At 60.1% G+C, this 27,718-nt stretch overlaps 1 protein-coding gene and 1 non-coding gene across 15 annotated transcripts in view; both read left to right on the top strand.

Annotated features, from left to right (window-relative positions):
• SHANK2 (SH3 and multiple ankyrin repeat domains 2) overlaps positions 1-27,718 on the top strand; it is a 469,884-nt gene that overhangs the window by 397,577 nt on the left and 44,589 nt on the right. The gene's annotated exons all lie outside the window — the stretch shown is intronic.
• On the top strand, positions 1,763-1,912 carry LOC121024015 (U12 minor spliceosomal RNA). The gene has a single exon (XR_005787581.1). It is a non-coding gene; the product is annotated as a U12 minor spliceosomal RNA (small nuclear RNA).

Genomic DNA, 27,718 nt, shown 5'->3' with positions numbered 1-27,718 from the left:
GGTACTCAGGAGGGTCCTGCCTTCACACTGGAGAGTAATCAGCCCTAAACTAATCATGTCTCTGTTCTCACCTAACAAATCTTAAAACCAAGACCTGAAACATCAGGCCCTTTCCAGGTCACTTAGCTGCGCCCAAAACAAAACTCAGGAATATTTATAAGAACACAAAAATATTCAGCAAATATCCAGCAAAGTGGAATTTGCAGTGTGTGGCATCCACTCAGAAATTCCCAGGTGTGCAAAGAAGCAGAAAACACAACCCATAGGAGAAAAATCAATTAGTCAAAGTTGACCAGGGATTGACACAGTTGTTAGAATTAGCAGAGAAGGATACTAAAGAATCATTATAACTATATTCCATAGGATAATAGTGACAGGGGAAAAAATTAAAATTCTCTGGACTGTACACTTACAAATGATTAAGATGCCAGTTTTTATGTTGTATTTCCCCACAGTTAATTTTTTTTTAATTTTAAAACTCAATTTAAACTTCCAGAGATGAAAACTACAATGTCTGAAATGAAAAATACACAGCATGGGATTAATGGCAGATCAGACATTGCAGAAGGAAAGGACAGTGAACGCAAAGAAGTAATGCTGGAAACTGTCCCAAGGGCGACACAGAGAGAAAAAGGAACCATCATTTTTAAGGAAATAAAACAATAGAGCATCGGTGCACTATGGGTCAGCTTCATGTCAGTATAAGTTCCTGGAGTGGAGGTGCTCATGTGGGGAGGAAGACAGAAAAAATATTTAAATAATGATAAAAATGTTTCAAACTGCAAGTGAACCGTGAACTCACAGATTGAGCAAACTCAAGACCCCCTGGGGAAAAAAGTCCACCAACACACGTAGTTTTCCAGTTGCCCAAAACCAGTGACAAAGATAAAAATCTTTAAAAAGCCAGCAGAGTGGGGAAAGATGCATCCCCTACAAAGAACAAAGACAAGAATGACAGCAGATCCAGCATTAGAAACAGTGCAAGTGAGAAGTCACAGAGATGCGTCTTTAAAGTACTAACGGAGGAGGAAACAGAGCTACTTCAAAAACAAAGGTAAAACAAAGACTTCTAAAAAACGCAAAAGCTAAAAGGCTTCATCACTGGCGGGCTGCACTTTAAGAAACACCGAACGAAGGACTTCCTTCAGGTACAAGGAGAATGACACTGGATGGAAATACTCAGAGGAAGGAAGGCACCAGAAATGGCAACAGCAAGACTATGTAAAGAAATGTGCTTACTATTTAAATCCCTTTAAAAGTCATTGGCTTAAAAAAAATTTTTAAGAAATAAAAGTCATTGGCTTTAAACAGAAGTAATAACAATGTAGTTTGGGGCTTATGACACAGGGAAAGGTAATATGTAGGGCAACTGCTAAAGTAACCATATAGCTAATAAGGTGACACAGGAGATAAAATGGAACCATAAAAATACTCAGCCCAAAAGAAGGTAGGAAAAGAGGGAAAGAAAGGGAGACAAAATACATATAGGGCAAATAAAAAATAGAAGATTGAAGTTAAACCTAACCATATCAATAATCACATTAAACGTAAATGGTGCAAAGACGCCCCAGTTAAAAGGCAGAATTATCAGGTTAGGTGACAAGCAGGACGCCTCCGAGGGGCACACCTTAACTATTAAGACACAGGTATGTTAAAAAGCAAGAGTGTGGTAAGGCTATACCAAAAGAAAAGAAAGCCAAAAGAAAACTTGAGTGGGCATATTAGTGTCAAAGTAGGTTTCATAATAAAGGATGTTAACAGAATACCTTAAACTTATGAGTAAGGAACACAATGATTTGGGGTGACACCTAAATCCTCACTGCTGATGTGAGATGAATTTTTGAGTGGGTAAAGGTCATCCCTAAGGTGACCTGCCTGCTTTGCAGGATGCCTGGAAGTCCCATTCTGCCTCTTCCCCCTTTGATTACTGAAAGGATAGACAAGTGCACATGTAAAAAATGAGGTTGGGAAGGTGTTTGCTTCCTATAAATAAGTGCCTTAACTGTGAAGGGTTTTTGGACCTGAGGTTGGCAACTCCCACAGGACCCCACCTCAAAAAAAAAAAAAAAAAATGTTAGCAGAGTTTAAGAATGTCATTTCGTAATGATAAAAGAGTCCATTCTGTAGAAGGACATAAGAACCATAAACATATACGCATCTCATAACAGAGCTTCAAAATACATGAAGCAAAAATTGGTAGACCTGTAAAGAGAAATAGATCCACAATTATAATCAGCTATTTCAATAGCCAATAGAGCAAGTACACAGAAAATCAGTAAGGATGTAGGAAATTGGAACAATGCTCTCAACCAATTTGGCCTAATTGACATCTATAGAACTCTGTGCTTTCTTTTCGAAAGCACTTGGAACAGTCCTCGAGATAAACCATATTCTGGGTCATAAAACAGGTGTCAATAAACTCAAAAGTATTCAAGTCATACAAATTTGTTCCCTAGTAGAATTGTATTAGGAACCGATAAGAGAAAGATCTCAGGAAAATCCCCCAAATGCTTATAAACTAAATAATGCTGCTCTAAATAATTCATGGGTCAAAGTAAGAATCAAATGGGAAATTAGGTAGCATTTGAGTTGAATGAAAATGAAAACACAACCCACCAACGTGTGTAGGGCACCACAAAAGTAGTCCTTAAGGGAAATTTATAGGACTGAATGCCTCCATTAGAAAAGAAAGTGCCCAAATCAATGACCTCAGCTTCCACTCAGAAGCTAGAAGAAAAAGAGCAAATTAAACCCAACATAAGGAGAAAAAGGGAAATAGTGAAGATCACAGCAATCGATGAAATAGAAAATAGAACAATAATAGGGGATATAATGACACCTAAAGCCGGTTCTTTGAAAACAGCAGTAAAATTGATAAACTTCTAGCCAAGCTTCTCCGGGAATAAAAGGGGGGTGTGGCGGGCACAACCTCCCATAGCAGAAATGAGAGCCAGGACACCGCTACCAATCCTTTCTCCAGCAGATTCCCTTTGTGCTCTGTCAGAAACCAGTTGTTCACATATGCACGCAGGTCTGGTTCTGAGCTCTCTCTTCTATTCCATCATCGACTGTCTTGATTACTGTGTCTTCATAATAAGTCTTGAAATAGATCGGGTCAGTCCTCCAGTTTTGTTCTTCTTTTTCAAAAACTTTTTGGGGGCTCCTGGATGGCTCAGTTGGTTGAACACCCAACTCTTGATTTCAGCTCAGGTCATGATCCCGTGGTTGTGGGATCGAGCCCCCCATCAGGCTCCACATGTAGCACTGAGCCTGCTTAAGATTCTTTCTCTCGGGGCCCTCGGGTGGCTCAACCAGTTAAGCAGCTGACTCTTGGTTCAGCTCAGGTCACGACCTCATGGTTTGTGAATTCGAGCCCCGCATCAGGCTCTACACTGACAACCCAGAGACAGCTTGGCAGCTTGGGATTCTCTCTCTCTCTCCCCCTCCCCCACTCGTGTTCTCTCTGAATAAATTTTAAAAAAATCAAAGATTCTCTCTCTCTCTGCCCCCTCCCGCTTTCACACATGCTCTGTCTCTAAAATAAATAAATACATAAAATGTTTACGAAATACCTTTTGGCTCTCCAAGGGAGCTTGCATTTCCATATGAAGTTAGCAGTCAGGGGCGCCTGGGTGGCGCAGTCGGTTAAGCGTCCGACTTCAGCCAGGTCACGATCTCACGGTCCGTGAGTTCGAGCCCCGCGTCGGGCTCTGGGCTGATGGCTCAGAGCCTGGAGCCTGTTTCCGATTCTGTGTCTCCCTCTCTCTCTGCCCCTCCCCCGTTCATGCTCTGTCTCTCTCTGTCCCAAAAATAAATAAAACGTTGAAAAAAAAATTTTTTTTAAAATTTAGCAGTCAGCCTGTCATTTTCTATAAAGAGCCTGCCGGGATCACACTGAGCCCGTCCACTGAGGAGCGTGGACCGCTGGACCCAGCCATCATGGAGCATCTGCTGCAAAGCCGCAGGGAATCTCTCCATTGCGTTGGCTCGTCTGCGTCTCTCAACAGCGTTTTGAGGTTTCCCGTGTACAGGTCTCCCCAGTCTTTTGCCAAACTTATCCCTAACTTTTTCATACTTTTTTAAGATGCTGTAAAGGTATTTAGATTTTTCTGCTCATGGTGGTCTGTTGCTGTTACGCAGAATGACAAGGGAGTGGGGGCAGTGGTCTCCACGAGGATGCTGTCCGTTCCAGTCCACTTGGTGGGCAACCCCGGCGTGGGAGTGGCCCAAGGACGGCCATTCTGCCCCAAGGCTCTTTCTCTGTCACACCTGTCTGTTGTTTGGGCAGCAGTGGGGTGGGCGAGGGGCGCTCTCTTCCATTTTGGGGAGACGTTGAGCTGGCACGTCTTTTCCGGAGGAAACTCATCACTTCCTACTAAGGCGCTAAATGCCAGTACCCTTTGCCCCCGCCTCTGCACTTCCGGGACTGTCCCCTCCGGTTCTGCTGGCCCAGGTGGAAGCTCGTGGAAACCACCCACGCAGCCCCAGGAGGGCGTTAGTCCGATAAGACACAGAGTGTCCACGCAGGGCTGTGCAGTGGAGCTGTTGCAAAGACGAGGCGGCTCTGGGGTCCTGCTAGGGGACGACTGCCAAGCAAATGGCTTTAAGCGAAAAGAGCCACAAACAGAGCAGCGGCCGAACGCATTGCTCTCGGCGTAAGAAAAAGGTGCCGTGTGCGGGAGCTCTTACTTTGTGCTCACCTTTTCTGTGAACTTAAGACTGATTGAAAGGAGCGCCTGGGTGGCTCGGTCGGTTAAGCGTCCCAACTCTCAGTCTCGGCTCAGGTCGTGGTCTCGCAGTGGTGTGTGAGTTCGAGCCCCACGTCAGGCTCAGAGCTGGCGGTGCAGAGCCTGCTTGGGGTTCTCTCTCTCCCTGTCTCTCTGCCCCTCCCCTGCCTGCTCTCTCTGTCTCTCTCGCTCTCAAAATAAATGAATAAACTTAAACCGATTTAAAAGATAGAGCCCTTTAAATTTAAGGGAAAAACACGAGAGGGACAGACGCACCGAGGAGGCCAAGTTTGCTGGAGGGGCTGTGTGTCTGTGTCACTGTTTCTTCTCACGTCCGTGAAACCAGGTGCCTCCTTGTTGATCTTGCATCTCCCTGTTCAGCTGTTTCTCGGGACAGTGGGTAGACGAGCCGTGTCCCATTTGGCTCGGTTGCCCCGTGCCTGGCACAGAGCCTCTCTCTCAGCAGATCTTCAGAGGTCTCCAGGGGTCAAAGCCGTGGGCTACATTCTTTCTGGAATGTTCTCATGGAGCCACCTCGCATCCCTCGAGGGGGGCACTGAGACGTCCACCTGTTACAGATGAGGCGCCCAAGGCACAGGGAGGGTGAGTCATTTGGTTAAGGTTGCACAGCTGAAGGTGGAGGGCTGGGATTTGCACCCAGGCCGTCCAGCTCGAGGCCGAGCCCTGAACGCCGGCCCAGCCAGCATCTCTGTGGCGGTGAGAGGCACCCACTGTGCGGGGCTGGGCACGTGTACAGGGCGAGCCTGATGCCGGCTCACGGGGGGAGCCCGTGGCACCGAGCCGCCAGCCCAGGTGTGCGGTGAGGAGTCTACACTTGGCGGACAGCCGCGCCCCCACAGTGAGTGCCAGAGGGAGTGGACCCAGGGTTCCCCTCCCGCTTTTGCCTTGTTCCAGGTGGCATTTCGGTTTCTTTGCTTAAAAGACGAAGGATAGTCAGACTTTCTGGTGGCATTTATTCTCCACTGGCATTTAAGATATTCGCCAAGACTGTCATTTTGAAGGGGAAAACGTTCAAATAGTAGCAGTGACTCAGACCGGGACTCGGCCCCCTCGTCTGGCTCGGCCCCCTCGGAGTCGCTGGGGATCTCAGCACCGGGGGGGGGGGCTCTGCTTGTCTTTAGGGGCTATGAGAGCGGGGTGGCCAAGCGCGGGGTCTTGGGGGGCGTGAGCGTGAAAACCGTGAGCCTGCCCTCCCCCTCAGTGCTACTGGCCTGGCCTCTCTGTGTAGAGCTTGAGGGGCCTCCTGGCACCACGTCCGGCCTTGAAGCTGGGGCTGCTCACTGGACCCCGGGCTCCTTTGTCTCTGCTCCACCATGGAACATCCTTCCAGAAGTATCCACGTGGAGCCCCTAGGCTCTCAGCCTCTCCTTTCAGGCTTAGCAGCAGGGACTTCAGGGTGGACGGGCCTGGGTTTAACCCTTACCTGGAGACTGACTACTATAGGATAGTATGTTTGTGTGCTTTTTGTCTGTAATTCACACAAGCCTGAGACCAGTCGGTGGCTCTGTCCCCAGCCCCAGGGACAGACCTGCCTGCAGGAGGCACTCGGTAAACGGAGAGTGATGAGTAAAGCTTTTGGTGTGATGCCTGGTAATGTAATGAGCCCTTGAGATATGGAAGCTGTTAGGTCCTTATGAGTCATAGCAGCAGGTGCCAAGATGTTTATGGTCGTGGCTTTGTAAAAACATGATCAGGTTCTACATGCGTGTCTATAACGGCTTTATTCATCATTGCCAAAACGTGGAAGCACCCTCGAACAAACTGTGGTCCATCCATTCAATTCAAGATTATGCGGCTATAAAAGGAAATGAGCCCGCAAGCCACAGAAAGACCCACGTAAGAGGAACCCACAAATGCATACTGCTTTGTGAAGGAAGCCAATCTGAACGAGCAAGGATCCCAACTATATGACATTCTGGAAAGGGCAAAACCGTGGAGACGGTAAAAAGATCCGTGGTTGTCAGGGCGGGGGTGGCGTGGGGAGAGGGCTGGACAGGTGGAGCACGGGGGAGTTTTAGGGCAGTGAAACTATTGTGTGCCACTGTAATGTCGGATACGTGGCAAAACCTATAGAAAGTACGTGAAGCGTGAGCCCTGTGGGCTTCAGTTCATGAGAACATAATCAGGATTGGCTCATCACCTGTGGCAAACGTAACACACCAGTCAGCGCAAGGTGTGAATAATAGGAGGGAAGGGATGTGTGGGAATTTGCCGTAGTATCTGCTCAATTTTTCTGTCTGTAAACCTAAAAGTGTTCCAAAATAGTCTCAGAATAAAGTCCGATCGGGCACTTACCGCCGAAGGTCTTACAGCCGAGAGTGGGAGTCTCAGGGAACCCGTCACCCAGAGAGTACGGAAGGGAAGGGGCTCCAGAACCTTCTGCGGATCCGCACAGTGGTTACCATGACCTTGGAGCCTGTGTGGGGAGGACTCCCTCCGGACGCCGCTGGGGACGAGGTCCCGGGAAAAGTGTGAGATGCCCAGAAGCGGCTGGCAGGTTGGGGAGGTGGGTGTCTAATCAGGAGGACGTCACGGGGGGATGGAGACTTGGCGTTTTTCTCCTCCTCGTGCACCTGTGGGGAGGCGCCTGTGGACCCGGGAGTTCCTGGCACACAAGCACGGGCCACCGCTGTCATCTGCCTCCACCCCAGAGCGGTTATTTTGCGGCTGTCACGCACACCGGGCACTTCCTGCAGCCAGTGGGCAACCTCTCAGTGGCCACCCGCGCTGTTTCGGGCTGTCCTTCCCTTGACTCAAGCTACGACTTCCCTACCACACACGGACTCACAGCCTCTTGTACGGCACGCAGCTCGACACCGTCGCCCCGGTGCCCGTGCCCTGCACTCAGGCTCATGCTTGTGCCTGAGCTCTGGCCACGGAATGGGAGGGTGGCCTGTTCTAAACCCCCACGAGCCACCTCCGCACCCTCCGTCCACCCTGCGCCTGTATGTAGATGAGCCCAAACCCGTAAGCTCCATGTTGAAAAGGGCAGCGCCCAGGACCCTGAATCGCCCCCTGGAAGCCAGCTGCCATTTCTCGGGACTTTGCCCGGAAGAGAAGGAACTTCCCGTGGGACTGAGCTCTCATTCGTTAGGGGCATTGGTTCTGGAAGCCGGCTGAAGGAACGTAGGGATATATCACACATCCTGACTTTGAACCCCACGTAGCCCACCTAATCACTTGAAACCCAAGAGTGTAGAGGTAAAGGGGACCTTTGAGAGCCCGGGTCAACCCTCTCACTTCCCCAGATAGGGGTCTTGTCAAAGATTGCAAAGTCATTTGTAGAAGGACTGGTGCATCTGGGGTTCTGACCCTGGCTCCCTGCCCCTCACCACCCGTCCCGTGAGCGTGACCTCCGCCAACAACAAGTCAGGAGTCTGGGCCAGCAGCTGGGAAGGGAACGTATTGTTGGAGACTGCCATGGGCTGAGTTGGGTCCCCAGAATTCATATGCTGGAGTCTTGACCCCCTACCAGCTCAGAATGTGATCTGAGGCCATCTGGAGATGGGGCCTCGGAGGAGGTGATTGAGGTAAAGTAAGGTCACTAGGGGAGGGTCCAATCCAGAATGCACGGGGTCCTTGTAAGAAGAGGGGATTAGAACTCAGACATGCACAGAGCGGCGACCCCGTGGGGCCACTGGGAGAGGACGTCCGTCCACACACAAGGAGAGAGGCCTCAGGAGGACCCGGCCCCGCCCACGCCTGGACCTCGGGCTCCGGCCTCCGGGACCGGGAGACAATGCCTCCTGTGGTGCGAGCCCCGACTATGGGACTGTGTTACGCTGCCAGAGCGAACTCACACAGAGATTGTTGGAACTGAGTCCAAGGAGAGGTCAGATAGACCCCAGCTCACCGTCTGCACGAACACCCGCATGTGTTAGTCAGAGAAACGCTGCGTTCCCGCTGGACTGGGCTGGCCCTGCGCATATTACGTTATGGGTGCGTCCGTTCTCTGGGCACTCCTCCCGGAGAGGACCTTTGGGCCACAGGTTTAATTAACACCCAGGATGAGCCCAAGGTGACCCACTGTCTGCCCAAGCTCAGCCTCTCCCCACGTGGGACCGGGTGGAAAGTAGCAAGCAGCCTTCCGGACGAGAGCCTGGGGGCCGGTGCCGCAGAAATGAGGCATCCCATCCGCTTGGAGAGTTAATCGTTTGCTTTGGGGATTAATTTTTCAGTTGTTGGCTTTGAGTTAAAGCACTCAGTAAATTACTCGTCGTGATGTGGGACATGTATGAGCTAAATGGAGCTATAAATCTCCCAAGCTTGGTGTTAAAGCCTGAGCCTCAACCCACGCTCCCTCCAGGAGGGGCCCACACGTGCTCTCAGCTGGGAGACCGGCCGATCCGTGATGACTTCTCGGGGCTCCCCTGGGCCAGAACCCAGGGCAGACCTCCTGTGGCCTGGCCTGGCCTGGCCCAGAGAAACTCCCATCAGGTTCTACTGGATCCCCTCCTCCCTGGAAGGGCCAGCTCGCTGCCCCCTCGTCTGTGTGTCTTTCCCGGCCAGAAAGCCCGTGCCCTTGAAAGGCCCTCAGTGTCCCCGTCACTGCCCCGTCTTTGCCCTCGCACGCTCACATATCCTGGTCATGTTATCCTTCAAAACCAGAGTCAAGGCCCGCCTCCTCAAGGACCCCCTGCAGTCTCCCTTTCATTGGGCTTCCGGTGGCTACCTGTGAGCTCAGAAGCCACGTGGGAGTATCTCGGTGCTCCTCGGGTTTGCATGCTGTCCCCAGGAAAGCGCGCAGACCCTGGGAGGGAAGAAGCCCACGCACCCTCGGTACCCCTCCGTGTCTTAAGCTGGGAAGGTGCACAGCACAAGTGTGGCGAGTGGGGGGGGGGGGTTCCCTCAGGGTCGCCCCGCCGGCCCCCAGCCTCCAGGCAGCACCGACTCGGGGGCCCCAGGCCAATGTTCCTATGTGTTCACACTTTTAGCGGGAGAATTCAGAGTCCTGCCACACCAGGGGTCGGGAGGAAGAGAGAAGGTGACGTGTCCCCAGTAGGGGCCACGTGCCCCTGTGGCTCACAGGTGACGCAGGGAGGGAAGGGTCCACGTCTCCACTTTGATGGCACGGGTCCACTTTATCGCATGCTCATAAAACCGTGGCTCTATTCCTGCTGGGCTTTGGGGAGGGTATTGAGTACGGAAGACCCCGAGTCAGTGTAAAAAAAATAATAACATATATGGAACCCAAGCAACGGGGCCAAAACCAGGGTCCTTGGTACCCAAATGATAAAGGTGGGGAGAGTTACACTGTGGAGACACGATTACTATCCTATCACCCAGATGTTTCAGACCAAAGTCAGGTACAGTAGCCGGATGGATTATGAGTCTTCGGGAATGGCGTCCACAAATTTAAAACAGGAGGCCATGCCAACCTCCCGCCGCCGACCTGCGTTCTTCAGGGTCGGCCTGGCCATCCGGTGGGGGTGGAAGAGGCTGAGGATGACCATATGAGTGCGTGTGAACCAGACTCCGCTTAGGGAGCCGAGTGGGGATGTGGGGTCCGTGCACTTGAGAACATCAACGAAGGCAGAGGCAGGCGGCCTCGGGAGGGGAGGGCTGAGCCCCCCCCCCCCCCGGGAAGCGAGGCATTTGGAGACACAGTGAATGTCCTCGGAGACCGAGGTCTGGGAGGGTGGGGGCAGGAAGGGGAGCTGGCTTTCGAGGCCTCTCCTCCACCCACCCCAGGCCCCCTGGGGCCCTCCCAGACCGCATCACCCTTCCCAGGGTCCTGTGGCGCACGGACTGGTGTCCACACGCATGTGCTTATGGCACTGAGTGGCTGATTCCTCTCTCCTTCACTGTCCGCAGATGTTCCCCGGGCACCCCCACCCTTCCAGGTCCTGCCTACCACGTCCGTGACCGATGGGGGGGGGGGGGTCATGGGGGCACAGGTGCCAGGACTCGAGTTTGTAGCCCCTCCAGGGCTCAGGCCGGCGTCCGAGCGCCCGAGTCGACCCAGGTGCCCAGGACAGAAGGAGGTGTGCTTTCCTGCACCTGCTAGGCTTGCCCCGAGGCTCCCCGGAGCCGCAGTCTTCCTTGTGGGGCCTCTTTCCCCGGGATTCTCCGGGGCCACGGGGTCTCTGCGACACCAGCAAGGCCTCCTCAAATGCTCAGCGCCCTCCCGCAGCCACGCTGGGCCCTGGACAGCCGCACAGGGACCCCGCTGCTGGGCTGGGGTCCCTCTCGGGGAGGGGCGATGGAGCAGCCAGCCCAGCCCCGCCCCCCCGACCCCGCAGCCAGGCCACACGGCCCCTCCTAGTGGTGCTTCTGGGAACACACTAGCCCCTCCTAGAACCCCCACCCCGTGCCATTTCGACTAAGGAAGGCCCGAGACCCTCTCACGCGGGGAGGGTGGGCCAGAGCAGGTGGCTCCGCGCAGCGGCTCGTGGCCACCACAGGCGGGAGGGACGGGGGGGATGCTCAGCCTTTGGCAAACGCTGCCTTTCTGGTCACTGGTGCCCGTTTCTCTACACCTTGCTGGGTCCTTCCTCTAAACACAGCCAGCATTTCCGCCCTTGGCTGCCCGTCGCGTGAGCCTCCACTCGGGCGAGTGACGGCGTGAATGCCGCTGGGGACAGATGATACTCTTGTATCTTCCTATTTGCGACTCTGTGGACCTGTGTTCCGAGGTCTCGGTGGGCAGACGGCCAGTACGGTCTCACGGATATAATCTGGAGGTGGCTGAGGGGTGGTGGATCGGGGCTCCTGTGTCTGCAGACGCATCCCCGCTGGGGTGCCGTCCTGGGCCATCAGGTCCCCAGTGTTAGGCTGTACCCGTGAAGGGGTGCGCACGATGGCGGGCTTGGTGGGAGGAGCCGAAGAAAGTAGCAGTAAGGAGCGGGGCTCCGGCGTTCCCCGGCCACTCCCCCCAGAGCCGCCGTGCCTGCCCCACCTGTGTGTCGGGGCCCCTCGAGGGCTCGCTGGTGTGAAGTCTGGCCGAGAAGTTCCGTAAGCCAGACCGTGGCCCCGCCCCCTGCGGGCAGGCGTGGGTGTTAGTTAGCACGTCGGGCCGTCTCTTGGTGCACGGACGCACCTGGGGTTTGCTTCCTGGGGCGGCCGCCTCAGAGCGCCACCCACTGTGTGGCTAACACAGAAATTTGTTCTCCCACAGCCTGGAGGCCGGAAGTCCAAAATCAAGGCGTGGGCAGGGCTGTGCTCCCTTGAAGGTGCGAGGGGAGGGTCCTTCCTGCCGCCTTCAGCTTCTGGAGCTCCAGGCGCCCCTGGGCTGGTGGCCGTGTCCCTCCTGGCTCCGCCTCTGCCTTCACACGGCCCCTCCCCTGGAGGTGGGTCCAGATCTCCCCCGTGTTAGAAGAGACACGTCATTAGATCAGGGCTTTTCCTGATGACCCCAGCTTAACTGAATCACGTCTGCAGAGACCCTGTTTCCAAATAAGGTCACATTCACAGGTTCCAGGAGTTCGAATGTGGACACATCCTTTTGGGGGAGCACCGTTCAACCCACAGTGACCCCTGATCCCAGCACACACAAGCCTCCCCTGCAGACCACACCCCGAGCCCTCGACGACCTGCCTGAGACTCGGTGCCCTCCCTCAGGGACAGGGACACATGTGCAAACGGGCATTGCAAAGAGTGGGCTTCCAAAGCAGGACCCAAGGACAGCCTCCTGGTGCCCAGCCACCCCACCCCCCGGCCCCACCAAGTGCTGTCGTGAGAGGGGGGTTCGGCAGCCAGAACAAGGCCAGGGAAGTGGGCGGAAGGAAGGAGGCAGGACACCGGCCGGGGGTCCTGGAAGCAGAAACCTCCCCACACAGACCTGGAATGAGGGGTGGTCCCAGGAGGAAGGGAGGTTTGGCAACCGATTGCTAGAAATGGTTGTGTGTCCCTATCTGCGTCTAAGGCTTTGTTCAGGAAGATTGTCGTTTTATGTGAAAATCCGGAGCAGCGATTTCAGACGGGAAGCCCGAGTGGTGAGGGCACCCCCCCCCCGCCATCCGCTGGAGGGAGGGTCGCCCGAGAGGACGGGGGTCCAGGAACATCTGACCGGGGATGGCGCACACGTGGCTCCCGGGACCGGGCCCCGAGGAGGCTCCCGCCGGCCGCGCTGCAGGGGGGACCCTGGCAGGAGGCATCGGCATTTCCAGCTCTGGCCTGAGCTGATAATGAATTTGTCTTCACTCTGTCGCCACGGAGCTCAGACCTGGGTTTCCAGGGACTTGACCGCAGCTTCTGAACTATTTGCATGTGATCGTGGGCTTCCAGCATCACGGGGACCCAGGATCCCTGCCACAGAGGAATTCGCACTCGGAAACCAGCTGCCTAGAACAAGCACTCAGTCTTTCAAGTCAGTTCTGCAAACCGAGAGTTATTTTTCTTTTCCAAGTGGCTCCGGCCCTCCCTGAAGCCTGAGAAGTAAGGGTAATTCTCAGACACCCGCTCCAGCCAGGCCCACGTGCCAGTGGTGGGCGTAGAACGGGCAGGGGCAGGATTCCGCCCAGAAGGTCGGCAGCTAGAGGGCGTGGGGAGAAGTCCAGGGCGGGGGGGGGGGGGGGGGAGCATGCACACCGCGCGCAAGCAAGGCAGCAAGCCCACGGCCGAGGTCCTGGGCCCGCAAGGTCCGCACGGCCCCCCGAAGGAGTGCAGGGAGGGGCTCGTGCTAGAGGAAAGGCCGCAGCGAGCAGGGCATCGGGGCAGCCGAGAGCCGTGGCATGATAAATACAAACAAATAGGCTGTTAATAAGCATCAGCTCCTGGCCCTGAGTCCCTAAACCCCTTGGAACTTACTGTCTCTTGTTCGCCAGTGAGATGGCTCATGGGGGACCCAAGACAGCTTCAGGATGGGTGGCCACCGGAGTAAGAAGGGATCTTACGATGAGAGGGTCAGAGCTGTCAGCCCCGCCCCCGTACCCACCCCCCCAGCGGGAGCTGGCAAGGGGGAAGGGAGTCCAGTGATCCAGACAGCGGGGCCGGGAGAGATTGGGGTTGGAGAACCCGCAGAGGCGCGAGGAGCTCCGGCGCCCCCCTACTCCGCCCCTCGCGTCTCTTCCGTCAGGCAGCTCCGGAGCCGTACCCTTGATAATAGACTGATGAGCATAAGGAAAGCACTTTCCTGGGTTTTGTGAGATGTCCTAGCAAATTACCCAACTGGAAAAGGAGATCATGGGAACCCCCGGTTCATAGCCAGGCAGGGGGGGTCAGAAGTACGTGTGGCCTGGACTTGGATGGCACAAATGGAGAGGAACCGTCACACAGGACCGAGCCCCGCCTCATGGGTCCGCGCCGACCAGAACGGACTGTGGGACCCCCAGCTGGCGTGGGAGACCGGAGAATCGGTGTTGGAATGACATATTTGCTGTCAAACACACACACACACACACACACACACACACACACACACACACACAGAACAAAAAATGCTCACTGTTTATTGAGCACCTGTCACGTGTCAGGCACCGTGCTAATGGGGTACAAGCGTGACCCCCATCTAATCACACCGACAGCCCTGAGAAGTCAACCCAGTCGCTAGGCTGTGCTCAGGTGGGGAAACTGAGGCGCAGAGGTCGGACTCCGGTTCCTGCGGTGAGCTTAAGGTAGATGCCCTCAGAGGAGAGGGGCAGCGAGCGGAGGCCGCGGGCAAGCGGAGGCCGGACCACCCGACGCACAAGTGGGGGTCGGGCAGCGGGCTCGCCAGCTCATGAGGAGGAGACGCGCACCTACAGAATCCGACTGGCCACGCCGGGCGGACCTAGACCAGCCAGACCAGTGGCTCAGACAGTGAGCTCAGCAGCTGCGGAAGCCGCGTCCATGCATGTCTCAGGCGGAAAGAGATGCGGCCGCCGCGCAGGGGCCGTGGTCACCCACTGAGAACGGTCCAGGGGCGTTCACTCGGGCTGGCCCCACCACCCCTGCGGTGCCCCTGACTTTGCTCTCCTTGGCGTCCATTGGCTCTGAAGGTCGCCGTCCCCAAAGGGCTCCTGGACGGGGACGTGGACAGTGGAGCCCGAGCCGGAGCCTCGCCCGTGGGGGCGCCACAAGCTCCCCTCACCTTGCACCTTGCAGGGTCCCTTCTTGACTCAGAATCCGGGCAGGGTCTTGGGGTGGCCCCTGACACATTCACTCCTTTGTTGCCCGACAAGCTAAGGGCAGGTCGACATTGCCCTTCCCCGTGGCGGTGAGACAGGACTCCAGGTCATGGGGGCGGATGGCCGGGCTTCCTACCTGCTTTTGTCTCCCATTGAAAGTAACAGCCAAGTCGCTGCAGAGTGGTGGCCCTGCTCCCGGTCCCAGGACCGCCCTGACCCAGTGGCTCCCCCCTGCCCTTGCTCTGCCGAGGGCCCCTCCTGGCTCACAGATGGCCGCCTCTGGCTGTGCGCCCGTGTGGCACAGAGAGAGCCAGCTCTCCGGTGTCTCTTCGTGCAAGGGCGCCAGTCCCGTCAGGCGGGGACCGCTCCCCTGTGACCTCACCTGACCCTCCCTACCTCCCAAAGGCCCCACCCCCGAATACCATCCCACTGGGGGTCAGGCTGGAACATCAGAATTTGGAGGAGGGGGTCACGAATGTTCAGACCATAACAAACGGCAGTCATTACCGGTTGGCACAGGAAGGTCCCGCAAGTGAGAAGCCCACCTTCGGGGCCCCTTTTACCGTCACGCAGCTCTGAGCGGGGGGCCCCGTGTTACAGATGAGGACACTGAGGTGTGGGACTGTATCACGGCCTCTCTGCTGGCCGTGGGGAGCAGGGGTTTGAACCTGGGCACCCCACGCCTGGAATAGGTGTAGAGGGGTGGGTGGCGAGGCCAGATCTCCCAACGGGCTTGTTTCTTGCCCTTTCAGGGAGCTGTCTGGCCAAACTCGTTGGCCAGTTGCCTTCCATCGACACCAAATTGGGCACGTGGCTCTCTGGTGCCTTTCCCAAACAGGGTGCCCTCTGAACTAATAGTCGGCCAGCCGGCACCCCGCTGGGACGGTCGTGGGTTCTGGTCGCCCGCCAGCCTGGCACCCGTTACCGGAATGGATTGCCCGGCCATCCTCGGGCGCTCCCAGGGAAGCCCGGTCAGCGTCTCGGCTCCCCTGGCACCCAGAGCGCTGTCCACACGCTGACGGAGCCGTGAGGGTCAGGCCCTGCGGGACCGAGGCCCCGGAGGCAGGGCTGAGTGCCGACTGCACCAGCCTCCCGGAGCCGCTTGCTGCCACGCGGGGCCCCCAGCCGGGGGCTTCAGACAACAGGAGCTTCTTCTCTCCCAGCTCTGGAGCCGGGCCGACTGTGAGATCAAGGCGTCCGCGGGGCCCAGCCCCCTCCAGAGGCTCTGCCGGAGGACCCGGCCTCGCTCCCTCTGACCCCCGAAGGCTTGTGTGTCCTCACGTGGCTCCTCCCTGTGTGTCTTCTCCTACCTGTCAGGTGAATAGGGCCCCCCAGGTCATCCAGGACGAGCTCATCGTGAGATCCTGAATGTTACCGCATCCGCGAAGACCCCATTTCCAGATAAGGTCACAGCCACAGGTCACAGGGCTTAGGACTCGGACATACCCTTTAGCAGACCACCGTTCAACTCCCTGCCTAGCGGGTTCGTCATCTCCCCGCCCCCGCCTCTCCCCTCGGACGAGGCAGGCCGCTGTGATGCACCCAGGGACTCAGTGGTCCTTGCGCGGAGGAGCTGGATGGATCCTGGGCGGTAAATCCCTTCTAGGCACCGTCGGCAGGGTGCACGACAGCCTGTCCTCACTGCCGGTCCCTCCTGCCGAGGCCGCCCTCAGCACAGTGATGGCTGGGGCCAGACCGTCCCCCCTTGTGGGGCTCTGGGCGCACCGTGGGAGGTCGGTCCAGCTGTGACAACCAAAATGCCTCCAGGCCTTGCTCAATGGCTCTGGGGTGAAGGCACGATCACCCGCCGAAAACCACCACCTGGGACTACAAACCGGTCCCAGAGCCTCGCTCTGGCCGTCAGCGCCCGCCAGCCCGGGGTGCCTCTCGGGCCTAGCCCGCCACGCCCTGCAGAACCGGGCGTCAGCTGACCCGGGCCCACCACCCGCCCCCTGGAGCGCAGAGCTGGCCGGGTCGGGAGGGCGCCCTGTGGAGCCGCCAGGCCAACCTCCGCAGCTTCCCACCCGCCCACTTTTGGGTTTTGTTTCTTACGAAGCCGAGGACGGTCGGTCTGGGATGAGAGGGTGTCAATCGTGCCCTTCGCCCTCGGCCGATGGAGCAGGAGACGCAGAGGCTGCGGTCCGGCTGAGTGGAGAGAGAGATGCCCTCGGATGAAGAGGAACCCCAATGGCGGGCGGGCGGGCACCGAACAAAATGCGGTCCGTCCACGCGGTGGAATAGTACTCGGCCCTTAAAAGGAAGGAGATGCTCGCACCTGCTGCAGCAGGACGGACCCGAAGGCGGGACGCTGAGGGACACGGGCCAGACACGCAGGGACGCGTGCCGCACCCTCCCACTTCCGCGAGGGCCCGACGGGAGTCACACGCGTGAACAGAGCAGGACGGTGGGCGCCGCGGCAGGGGGAAGGCGTGTGCGCTGACGTTCACGGGGCTTCAGTCTGGGAAGATGGACCACCTGGATTTCTGTCTCACCGCCACGTGGACATACGCAACGCCACAGAGTGACGCATCCAAACGTGGCTAAAGCGGTCCATTCTGTGTTACACGCCTTTTGCCACCACTCAAAATAAAAGATCACCGGGCCGGCCCCGAGGCTCCTCCGGAGGGGTGACCGAGAACGTCTGGAGGTCTCTGCCACGTTGGCTTTTCCTCCTGGTACCAATCACGAGGCCACGGCTCCCGGCCGTCGGACGCACGTCGGACACCGCGGTGGGCACCTCGCCCGGGTTGTCACATGGGCGCACCGTGGCCCTGTCACGGGGCGTTCGGATCGGCATCGTCCTGCTCGCCCTGACCTCGCAGAAGAGGGTGCGGTGCTCGGCCTGGAAGCGGCAGGATGCGCCCGACTCCGTTCCTCCCCGGGGACCCCCTGGCTGGCCTCACTCTCGTCCTCGCCAAGACGGACGAGACCGGCCCGCCCTCGCAGGGAGGCCTGGAAGACGAGCCTGTCTGCCTCCTCACTCTTGTGAGCTGAATTATGTCCCCCCGAATTCGTACATCGAAGTCCTAACCCCTCCGGGCCTCAGAATGTGACCTTATTTGGAATTAGGGTCTCCACAGATGTGAGTGGTTAAGATGGGGTCTTCCCGGGGCGGGGGGGGGTGCCTCGGTCTGGTGACCGGTGTTCCTGTAAAAAAGGGAGCTTGGACCCAGGCAGGCGGGCAGGCAGGGAGACACCGTGTGAACGTGGGAGCAGAGATGGGGGGAGGGGCCCCGCAGATGGTCAGCAAACCAGACTCCGCCTCGGCCCCCCAGCAGGAGCCAGCTCTGCCGGCACCTTGATTTGCGACGCCCGGCCTGCAGACTGAGACGGCACGTTTCTGTGTGTTTCGTGACGGTGGCCGCGGGAAGCCGGGACCCCCCACGGGAAACCGGCCTACGGGGTCAGGGCTCCGGGGGGCGCCGTGGTCCCACCTTCTGTGCTCCGAGCCCTCAGGTCTGCCCTGTGTGGCGCCGTCCTCGCCGTGAGCCACGCCGTGAGCCACGCCGTGAGCCACGCCGTCAGCACTGTGTGTAGAACAAGGGGCACGGGCCCCGAGGACGAGACGGGCCTGTCCTGCCAGCTCAGGGCTTTTGTGGCACCAGCTGGCTGGCTCGGGAACGTCCTCGCCGACGGGCTCTTCTGGACCGATGGACCAGTGATTCTCTGCGGGGGACGGGGGGCCCTGAGCCGGCACCCAGGGTGGTCCCCACTCTCGGACACGTGGCCACTCGCGTCCCCGTCGTGAGCTCTGCCTTTCTGCTCCAGAGTTGGGCTTTTCGCTGGAGGCTGGCTGTGCCCAGGGGGCTTGCTCTGACTCAGGGCCATCTGGTCTCATCCAGATGAGACCCCTCCGGGGCCCCTCCGTCGTCCCCGGAACACAAGTGACCTGGCTTCCCGCTTCCCCGTTTCTTGCGCTAGAAATGTCACCCCAGGGGCGCCTGGGTGGCTCAGTCAGTTAAGCGTCCAACTCTTGATTTTGGTCATGGCCTCGCAGTTCGTGAGATCAAGCCCCACGTTGGGCTCTGTGCTGACAGCACAGGGCCCGCTTGGGATTCTCGCTCCCTCTCTCTCTGTCCCTCCCCTGTCTCCCTCTGTCTCTCTCTCCCAAAATAAATAAGCTTAAAATGTTTTTAACGAAAAGGAAAGTCCCCCAGCTTCCTCTTTCTGTCCCGACTCAGCACTGACCAAGGCCAGGGCACTGATCATCTTAGAGGACAGCAGGGAGCCACCTCCTTAGCATCGGCTCAGGGCCAGGACGGCCCCCCCAGAAGCCACTCTCCCTTTGCCCCATCCTGAGCCTGGCACAGAGGCCCCACGTGCCATCCAGAAGGGGCCCGGGTGGGCAGCTTTGCTCCCCTTGGCGTCCTGGGCCCAGCCCCTCGGGACGAAGGCTCAGGTAGCCACCGAGCCGCCCAGGGAAGGAATAGAGGACGTCTGGAGGGTGCACGTACCCAGGGGCCCCGTGGGGCTGGTGGGCCGTGTGTGGGTGGTGCAATCCCCCCCCCCCCCCCACTCTCCCACATTCATGGACCCTGCTCTCCTGATGCCGGACCAGGACCAGGTGGCTGAGTGGGGGTTGGGTTTCACGCAGTCCAATTTTTGGACACCCTGTCAGGGGGTCCCGGAGCCCCCCATCTACCTGTAAACGCACGGTCCAGCCGGGCAGGTGACCGACCTGGGTGCCCCGAGCAGTGGCTCCTAGGCGCAGGGCCGAGGACGGCCGCCCAGCCCCGCACCCACCCGGTCCCTGCCACCAAGGCGCCCCTGGGGACGGAGGCAAGGCCGGCCACGCAGCATCAGCAGCAGAAGTGTGTGCGTGTTCCGGGGTGGCCGCCGCAAAGCACCACGAGCCAGGGGGCTTGGAACGACACGAATTTATTCTCCTGTGGTTCTGGAAGCCGCAAGTCCCAACGCAGTTACCACGGGGCTGAAATCAGGGTGTGAGCGGGGCCGCGCCCCTCCCCCCACCCCGAGGCTCCTACCCTCCTCGTCCGGGGCTCCAGGCCTGCGTCCCTGGCTGCTGGCCGTGTCCCTCTGGTCTCTGCCTCCGCCTTCACGTGGCCTCCCCGCTCTGTGCGTTCTCCCCTCCGCTGTCTCAAGGGCACCTGTCTTGGGACCCCAGGCCCGCCCTAAATCCAGGGTCATCGCATCTTGAGATCCTTATCTTAGTTACATCTGCAAAGACCATCCTTCCAAATACGGTCACATTCACAGGTGTCTAGGGTTCGGGCACAGACGTGGCTTTCGGCGGGACACCAAGCCCTCCTTGGTCCATCAGGCCTAAATTCTGGGTGTCGTCGGGAGACCAGACCCCCGCAGGGGCTCCCGTGGAGGGAGGGGCGCCCAGGGAACAGGTGGGGCGCACTCTGCCGGCTGGGGGAGGAGAGATCCGGGCTCAGGAGCCGGCACCACTTTCCTCCCCTGGACCCTGGACGACTGCAATCACCCTAGCCCCCCTCTCCCTCCTGGGGCCCCTCCTCACCCACTCTGCCGTCTCTCTGCCCCGGAACCATCCCGTCTGGCCGGCTCCCTCCCTCCGTCTCCGGCTTTCCCAGCACACGACTCACCAGTGCCTCTGCCCCGCTGCCCAGCCACCCTCCTCCCGCCCTCTGTGTCTTCCTCACCTCCCCTGTCCCCAGGCCGCCCGGACGCACCTCTTAGGTGCGTGTCCCCTGTACCAAGCTGCAAGCGGGACCCCCTGGGCCAGCTGACACCCACTCAGCAGATGTGTTCGGCGTGACGTGCCCGGGGCCAGCCACATGCTGGGGGCCGCGGAGAAGGGAACTGTGCCCGCACAGGGCCCTCAGGAGAGAGGTGTGGAGAGCGGTCGGTCCTGTCCTGGAGGGCAGGGTTTTTTCTCTTAGCTGAGGAGAGGAGAGGAGGACCCAGCCTTCCCAAAGAGCTGGGATCTGTCGCTGATCGATCCTTCTGACTTCTCGTGAGAGCTGTGGGCATAATGATACAACAGAGCAGCACCCACGGGCATGGGAACCTGGAACCTCTGAGTTGGACGACCCTTTCCCAAGTTTATCAATTAGGGAGTAAAGACCACCAAAGTAAACAGCAGCTTTGAAACAACTCGGAGGTTATTCGGTCTTTAAATCGGAAGGTGGAGAGTTGAAGGCATTGATTCAACAGGTCAAGGACACGAGAGCTTAAATTCTCTTGGCCATCACCTCGCTGTCACAAGACGGCTGCTGGCGTTCCAGCTGTTAGCATCCACGTTCCAGGCAAGAAGGCCAAAGGAAGTGGCAGATCGGCACCTATATTAGAGAAGCCAAACTTTCCTGGAAATTCCCAGCAGATCTGCACCTGCGTCCCATTGGCTAGGACCATACTATGCATCCTCCCGCGGTTTCAAGAGAAGCCAGGAAATTATTCATTTTAGAACCTGGGGGTGTTGCTGCGCTAAACGGCATCGGGATGGCAGTGGGACGGGAGAACGGGAGGGCAGCTACCAGCCAGGGTCCTGGCCGTCCTGCCACTCTAGGCCCCTGGGGGACAGATATCTTCAAACCAGAAGCTGGAAGCCCCGGGCCTGGCAGCCGGTGGGGAAGAAGTGGAGAAGACAATGAGCAGCCTGCTGAGCCCCCTCCCCATCCGCAGCCTCACTGGGGAGCCCCTCTTCTCGCTGGGCTGCAGCCCCCACCCCCGGCCTCCCCGGGGAGCCCCTCTTCTACCCGGGCTTCAGTGCAGAACCTACCACTCGACACGCGAAGGCGCTCCGGAAGCACCGCGTTTGTCTCCCGGGGGGAGAACACTCCTCTGCTCTGTTCTGCCCCCACAGTTCCCCCCCCCCCCTGCCCCCCCCCCCCCCACCGACAGTTCCCTGGCACGAGAAGTCGGAGCCACTTCGGGGATGCCTGACTCCCAGCGCTCGTGGGGAAAACTGAGGGTGGCCACCCGACGCCAGGCAGCGGGTCCCCAAGCTCTCCAGACACGGCCTCCGAGCCCAGGGCCCGCTTCTCTGCCCTCGGGCTCCCAGGAGGTGACGGTCCCGGGGCCACACAGCAGCAGGTGGCCCCCGGCCCCCACCCCCCACCCGCCGCGGAGCCGGCCTCCAGCCCGCAGAGCCAGCCCACACACTGACGCACCTCCGGGTTTATTTTAGACCAAGCCTCATGCTCAGCACAGTCCAACAGACTTGAACTTTAACAAAAAAAGAAGCATGACAGGCCCAGCCGCACCCTGTCATTTACAGCTGGCCCAGCCCCCCAGCTTCCGGCCACGTGGGGACATCTCTGCAGGGAGGCAGGGGGTGTGGGGGGGACCACAGGGGGCTCCTGGGCTGCTGTCCTCTGGCCGGCGTGGCTGGGATCCAGCCCAGGGGACCAACCCTGGGAGGGCAGGTGTGGTGACGTCTCAGAGCCTGGACCTGGGGGTGCCAGGCATGTCCCCGTGGCCTGGGGGGGGGGGGGGAGCGTGTGTGTGCGTGCACACAGAGTGGGGCGCAGGCCCCACCCAGCCCATCTCGGTTGTGCGGGGCCGCGCCCCTGCCCCTGGGTCCCCAGCCAGTATCCACACCCTGGCGCTCAGGGGGCCTGCGGTCCCCTCGCCTTCTCCGTAGACCCCCAAGGGCTGGGCCCTGCTCCCTGTGGGCACCGCTGGCCCAGGCTCTCCACGTTGGCCGCCCTTGTGCTGAACTACGTGACCCTCACAATGCTTGACCCTAACAGACGTCAGACCAGTGGACGAAAGGCTGGGTGGACAGACAGACAGACAGATGGGCAGACAGGCAGATAGATGGATCGATGAGAGTTGGGGGTCGGTGGACAGGCGGGGAGTTGGGATGGACAGGTGGACGGATGGATAACGGGTCGGGTGGGTGGATGGACAGGTCAACCAGTGGAGGATGGACAGAAGGATGGATGAACCGCGGACTGATAATGGGAGGGAGGGAGGAAGTGTGTCTGTAGGAACTTCCTCCGGCGGTGAGCATCGTCCTGTGCACCTGCCTTCTGTGCCGGGAGGCTGATCTTCCCTGCAGCCTCAGCCCTGCCCCGTCCGGTGTGGGCGGGAGGGCTGTTCCGGGCAGGTGCGCATTTGCGTGTCGCCCTGTTCCCCGGCCCTGCGGGCCGGGCACCCCTTTGGGCAGGTGTGACCCTGGCAGCCCGGCCCCATGTGCTCAGAGCGGCTCGGGCCCCCAGCCCCCATCTCGCTGGACTTGGCCTGAGCTCTGGGGAGCGGTCGGGGCATCAGCTACGTGTCCCCCAACTTACACGGGTGGTGGGGGGACACGACATGCTAGAGTACTTGTCACAAATTCAGAACACCCCCCCCACACACACCAGCAGCCCCAGGACACGGTCCTTCTCTCACCCGGCTGGGTCTGGAGCAAGAACCTAGGCCCCAGGGCCAGACGCTGGGCTGAGTCCTGCCCAAGGGGGACGGTGACAGGACCTGCCTCCCAGTGCAGCGTGGACTCCGTGAGCTTCTGCCCCTCCTGACTCGGTGCCTGGCCAACGCCGGCTCTGATCTCAACTCCCCAAAGAGCCGGGGCCCGGCCTGAGTCCGGGGCGGCCGAGCCACCCTGCCCTGGGACGCCCGTGGGAACCCACGCCGGGGAGCGGTCCTCACCCTCAAAGAGGAGCCAAGCACTGACCTTGGCCACGACTTGGACAGGCCTCGAAAAGATGATGCTGAGCGAAAGGAGCCAGACACAGAGATCACGTGTTGCATGATTTCATCACCCGGAACAGGCAAATCCAGAGACAGGAAGTAGACGGGTGGGTGCCAGGGCTGGGGGGCTGGGGGGAGGGGGACACGGAGTGGCAGCCGGTAGGTACGGGCTTCCTTTGGGGCAGCAAGAATGTTCTGGAACCAGATGGAGGTGGTGGCAGCACAGCACTGAGAGGTGTTAAATGCCACCGACTGTGCATTTGAAAAGGCACAATGTAATTTCATTGTATGAATTGCACCTCAATTTTGTCAAAAGTACACATAAACCACAAAACCAGCTCGTGGGAGCAGGGAGATTCCAGCACGGCCGAGGCAGAGGGTGCCCGGAGGGCAGGTGGGTGGCGTGGGACCGGACCCCGGCAGGGAGCCGCAGGGGAGGGGCGGTCGAACGGGGTCCGTGTCTCCCGCTCACGGTGGCTCCGGTGGGGAGGACGGGCCACGGGAGAACGCGCCCGCTTCCTCACGGTCTCCCCTAGGCAGCCGGTGTCATCCGTGCGGTCTGCACGCTGATGTGACCCCAGCAGGCTGCCCTCCCAGCCACCCTGCTCCCATCGGGCCACCCAGGGCCACGAGCTGTTTGGGTTGGCACCACGGCTGCCCCGTGGGGTCCGGGCCTGGCTATGGGGGCAGCAGACAAGAGCAGGTGGTGGGGTCCATGACGCGGTGGCCAGCCCGGGTGGTGGGTCCCAGCCAGGACGCCCACCCTAAGGGGCCCCGGAGGCTGCACTGCCCGCGGACGCGGGAGCCCCCCCCTCCGCACCCCTGGCCGCCCGGCCGAGCTCCCCCTTCCATCCAGCGCCCAGGGCGGGGGGACCCGCTTCGAGATGGGCTCTGGGGGCAGCTGTGCTGCCTTCGGGACCCTCTGCTTAGGGGGGCCGCTTTCCACACAGGGACAGCACAACAGTGTCCTGTCACTGTCTCTGTGTGCCCCCCGCACCTGCACCTTACTGTCCAGCTAAGAGGTGACAGTCACCATGTGCATTTCTGGTCCGTTTCTTTGCAACGTGTCCAGTGCGAGGCTGAAACCTGACCCTCCACGGCTTTCCCACTTCGTAGACGAGCCTGAGGCTCAGAGGTGGGGCTCTGACGAGGTCCGCGCTCGGGCAGAGCAGGACGGGACCCCAGGACCACCGCCTGGCGTTGCCCCCACAGCCCCTGGCCCTGGCCCAGCCACTGTCCCCGGGTGCCCCCTGCAGCAGGGGCTGGTTCCCTGGGCAGCCTGGCCTCCGGCGGGAGGGCCCCGCGCGTCCACACCGTGCCGGGGCTCACCGATGTGTCCCCGGGCCCCCCTCCCCCACGATCTCCGTGTCTGAGTCACCGAGTGCCCAGGACGGGGCTGCCCGTCCCTGGTGAGGTGGCCTGAATGGCAGTGGGGACGCAGGGGGCCGCGGAGTCCTGGCCGAGGGGCCCCCGCTCCTTTCGGTGCCGGGCAGGGTCTGCAGCGCCGAGATGCCCCCTCGCAAGCCCAGGCCGACTTTAATTACACACGTTAGTGCTGCGGGCGAAGCTGCTGGAACCCTTTGTCGGTGGTTGCCCTTCTGAGTTAAGAGCAAAATGACTATTTTAAACACACCGGGAAGTCAACCACTTTAGGATTCCCCAGCCTGAATCCGGCCCACCTGAGCCCACGCGTTCCCCAGGCCCACGGGGGCTGTTCCAGAAAGCGGTCCAGGCTCTGCCCCGGAGGGAGGGGGCCGCCGGAGTCTGCCCTCGGGCCGGTCACCGACACCCTCTCCAGGGGGGCTTACGTCCAGGGGTCCCACACCCTGCGCCCAAGACTCCCCGGAGAATGTGGTCCGGGAAAGGCAGGGCCTGTGTCAGGGGTGGGGCCTCAGTGGCCCTCGACCGCGCGTGGGGCCCTCCCAGGCCGAGGCCACAGAGGGCGAGGCCATGTCGGAGGAAGGGTCCAGAACAGCATCCTGCAGAGAGGCGCTGGGGGCGTCTTGTCCGCAGCGAGGAGACTCGGTGGCCGGCACATCCCTGGGAAGGGTCGGGGCACTTCTGGGGGGCAGGGCGGAACCAGCAGGTGCAGAAAGGTGAGCCGGGGTACACACGGGCCCCCACAGACGGCATGACGAAGGGACAGGTCCCCATCACCAAGGCTGTTCTGGAGGGAGGGAGGAGGGCAGGGGCCTTCCTGTTATGGGGGGGGGGTCTTCCTTGGGGAGGGGGCCAGATGCCCAGGGAGCCTCCCGGGGGCTGTGGTGAGTGGGGCCTGTCACACTCCCATCGGTCATCTGCCTCCCCCATCCGAGACCACCCCACGCTGTCCCCAAGCCAGCCCACAGCTGAGCCCCGGCCCAGCCCCCCGACTGCTAATTACCCTCCAGAAGCCCTGGGACAGCCTACCTACAGGCTTACCTCAGGGTCCCCGTCTGTCCCCATCCACTCGCCCCACAAAAATTAGCCACCGACTCCTCCCCCTCCATCCAAGTGAAGGCAGGCTCCACCCCCTCGACCCCAGCTCCTGCAATTTGAGGACTGTGTCACCCCAGGCCTGGTGCCCTGCCCCGCCCCCCCCCAGGGGAGGTCCTCCCAGGGACAGGAGCCCACCCACTGCTGTCCGAGGGTCTGCCTCCCCAGGGACCGCAGCCAGCACCTGGGGGCATCTTCCTGAGGCGGAAAACCTCCTCCTGCTTCCTCCTCCCCCCAGGGCCCCGTCCCGGGGCCGCCAGGTACCGAGGCTCAGGGCGTGGACACTGATTTCGTCATGCCCCCCCGCTCGGACAGACAGAGACCCGTTGGGCACGGGAACGAGGGCAGCTGTGGCCCCTTCCTGAGAGGGACCCAGGCCTCGAGATGAGGAAGGGGCTCCGTCAGGGGGGACAAGGAGCCCTGGTGGGGGGGGGGGGGAGCCGGGAGGATGGGGTCCCAGGCGGTATATCCCCTGCCTCGACCTGGACCCCGGGGTGCTGGGGAGTGGAGGCGAGCCCCGCCTCGACCTGGGAGCCTGTTTGCTTTGGCCCCTGGTCGCCGGCTCCTCTGCTTCCCCAAACACCGTCTTCTCCTGTGTCGGCGCGTCCTATGCTCCCGGTAGAAAGTGGAGGCAAAAAGAGAGAGCTGCCGGCTTGGGGCTCGCGGAAGGGGCCAGGCTGTCCCGGTGCCTCCGGGCGGCCGGTCGTGTCTGCGGTCGCTTCCAGCGCCGCCTGATGGGCCGCCGTGCGGGGCTGACCCAGCTGTCTGACGGGCGGCGGTGGCCACCAGCTGGGTGAACGTTGGTGGGTCGTCCACCGCCCTGGCCTCAAGCCCTCGGGGCCACCGCAGGGTGGCTGTCCACAAGGTGGCTCTCCAGAAGCGGCCTAGGTCTGCTCCACAACCCTAGGTAGGTCTACGCCGTGACCCTCCCGGGGGGGCTGGCCAGCGGCTCTGAACGGCGCCCCTCTCCGCCACGGACACTTTCAGCACCGTTGGGTCCCCTGGACCACGAGGCCAGCTGCTGCTGCCGTCTGGGAGCGGCCGTCGGCGGTCCCCGCTCAGAGTGGGCGGCCCCACGGAGGCCTTGAGACGTGCTAGAAACTCGCACTCGGAGACGGCGCGTGTCGCGTCCACGTCGCAGAAGGCCCGGCAAGCACGGCGCCTGCTCTCGTGCGTGCCCGCGAGCCTGCGCGGTGGGGGGGCCGGCGGGGTGTGAGGGCAGCCCTGGTCTTCACGTGGGCAGGGACCTTCCGACGTGTCCCGGATGCCGGGCCCCGGAAGCCTGCCTTCTGGGGAGGGAGGCAGGCCGGGGGCTGGGAGGGCTTGACCCTCCCTTGACATAAAGGGGCGTGTGGCGCACATGCTTCCCGCGCGTCAGACGTGGGCACCATCGCGTCGTCAGCCCAGGGCCCCGGGCAGGCATCCTGTGGGGAGTCGGGCTGGCCAGGGTCTCTGCCACGTGTTTCCCCAGAGCCAAGACTCACGGCCCCGGGGCCAGGCCACGCGCCAGTGCTGTGGGCCATAGATCCGATGGCGTGGGCGTTCAGGTCCTCAGCATGGGGACTCGTCGGAGGTGCTCACCGTGGGGGACTCGTCGGAGGTGCTCCCCGTGGGGGACTCGTCGGAGGTGCTCCCCGTGGGGACTCGTCGGAGGTGCTCCCCGTGGGGGACACGTCGGAGGTGCTCCCCGTGGGGGACACGTCGGAGGTGCTCCCCGTGGGGGACACGTCGGAGGTGCTCCCCGTGGGGACTCGTCGGAGATGCTCACTGTAGGGGACATGTCGGAGGTGCTCCCCGTGGGGACTCGTCGGAGATGCTCACTGTAGG

This window comes from Herpailurus yagouaroundi, unplaced genomic scaffold (genome assembly GCF_014898765.1).
Source record: "Herpailurus yagouaroundi ecotype Mexico unplaced genomic scaffold, PumYag 569, whole genome shotgun sequence".
Lineage (NCBI taxonomy): Eukaryota > Metazoa > Chordata > Mammalia > Carnivora > Felidae > Herpailurus > Herpailurus yagouaroundi.
The sequence above is the reverse complement of the archived record's forward strand: the minus strand, read 5'-3'. Positions and strand labels throughout refer to the sequence as shown.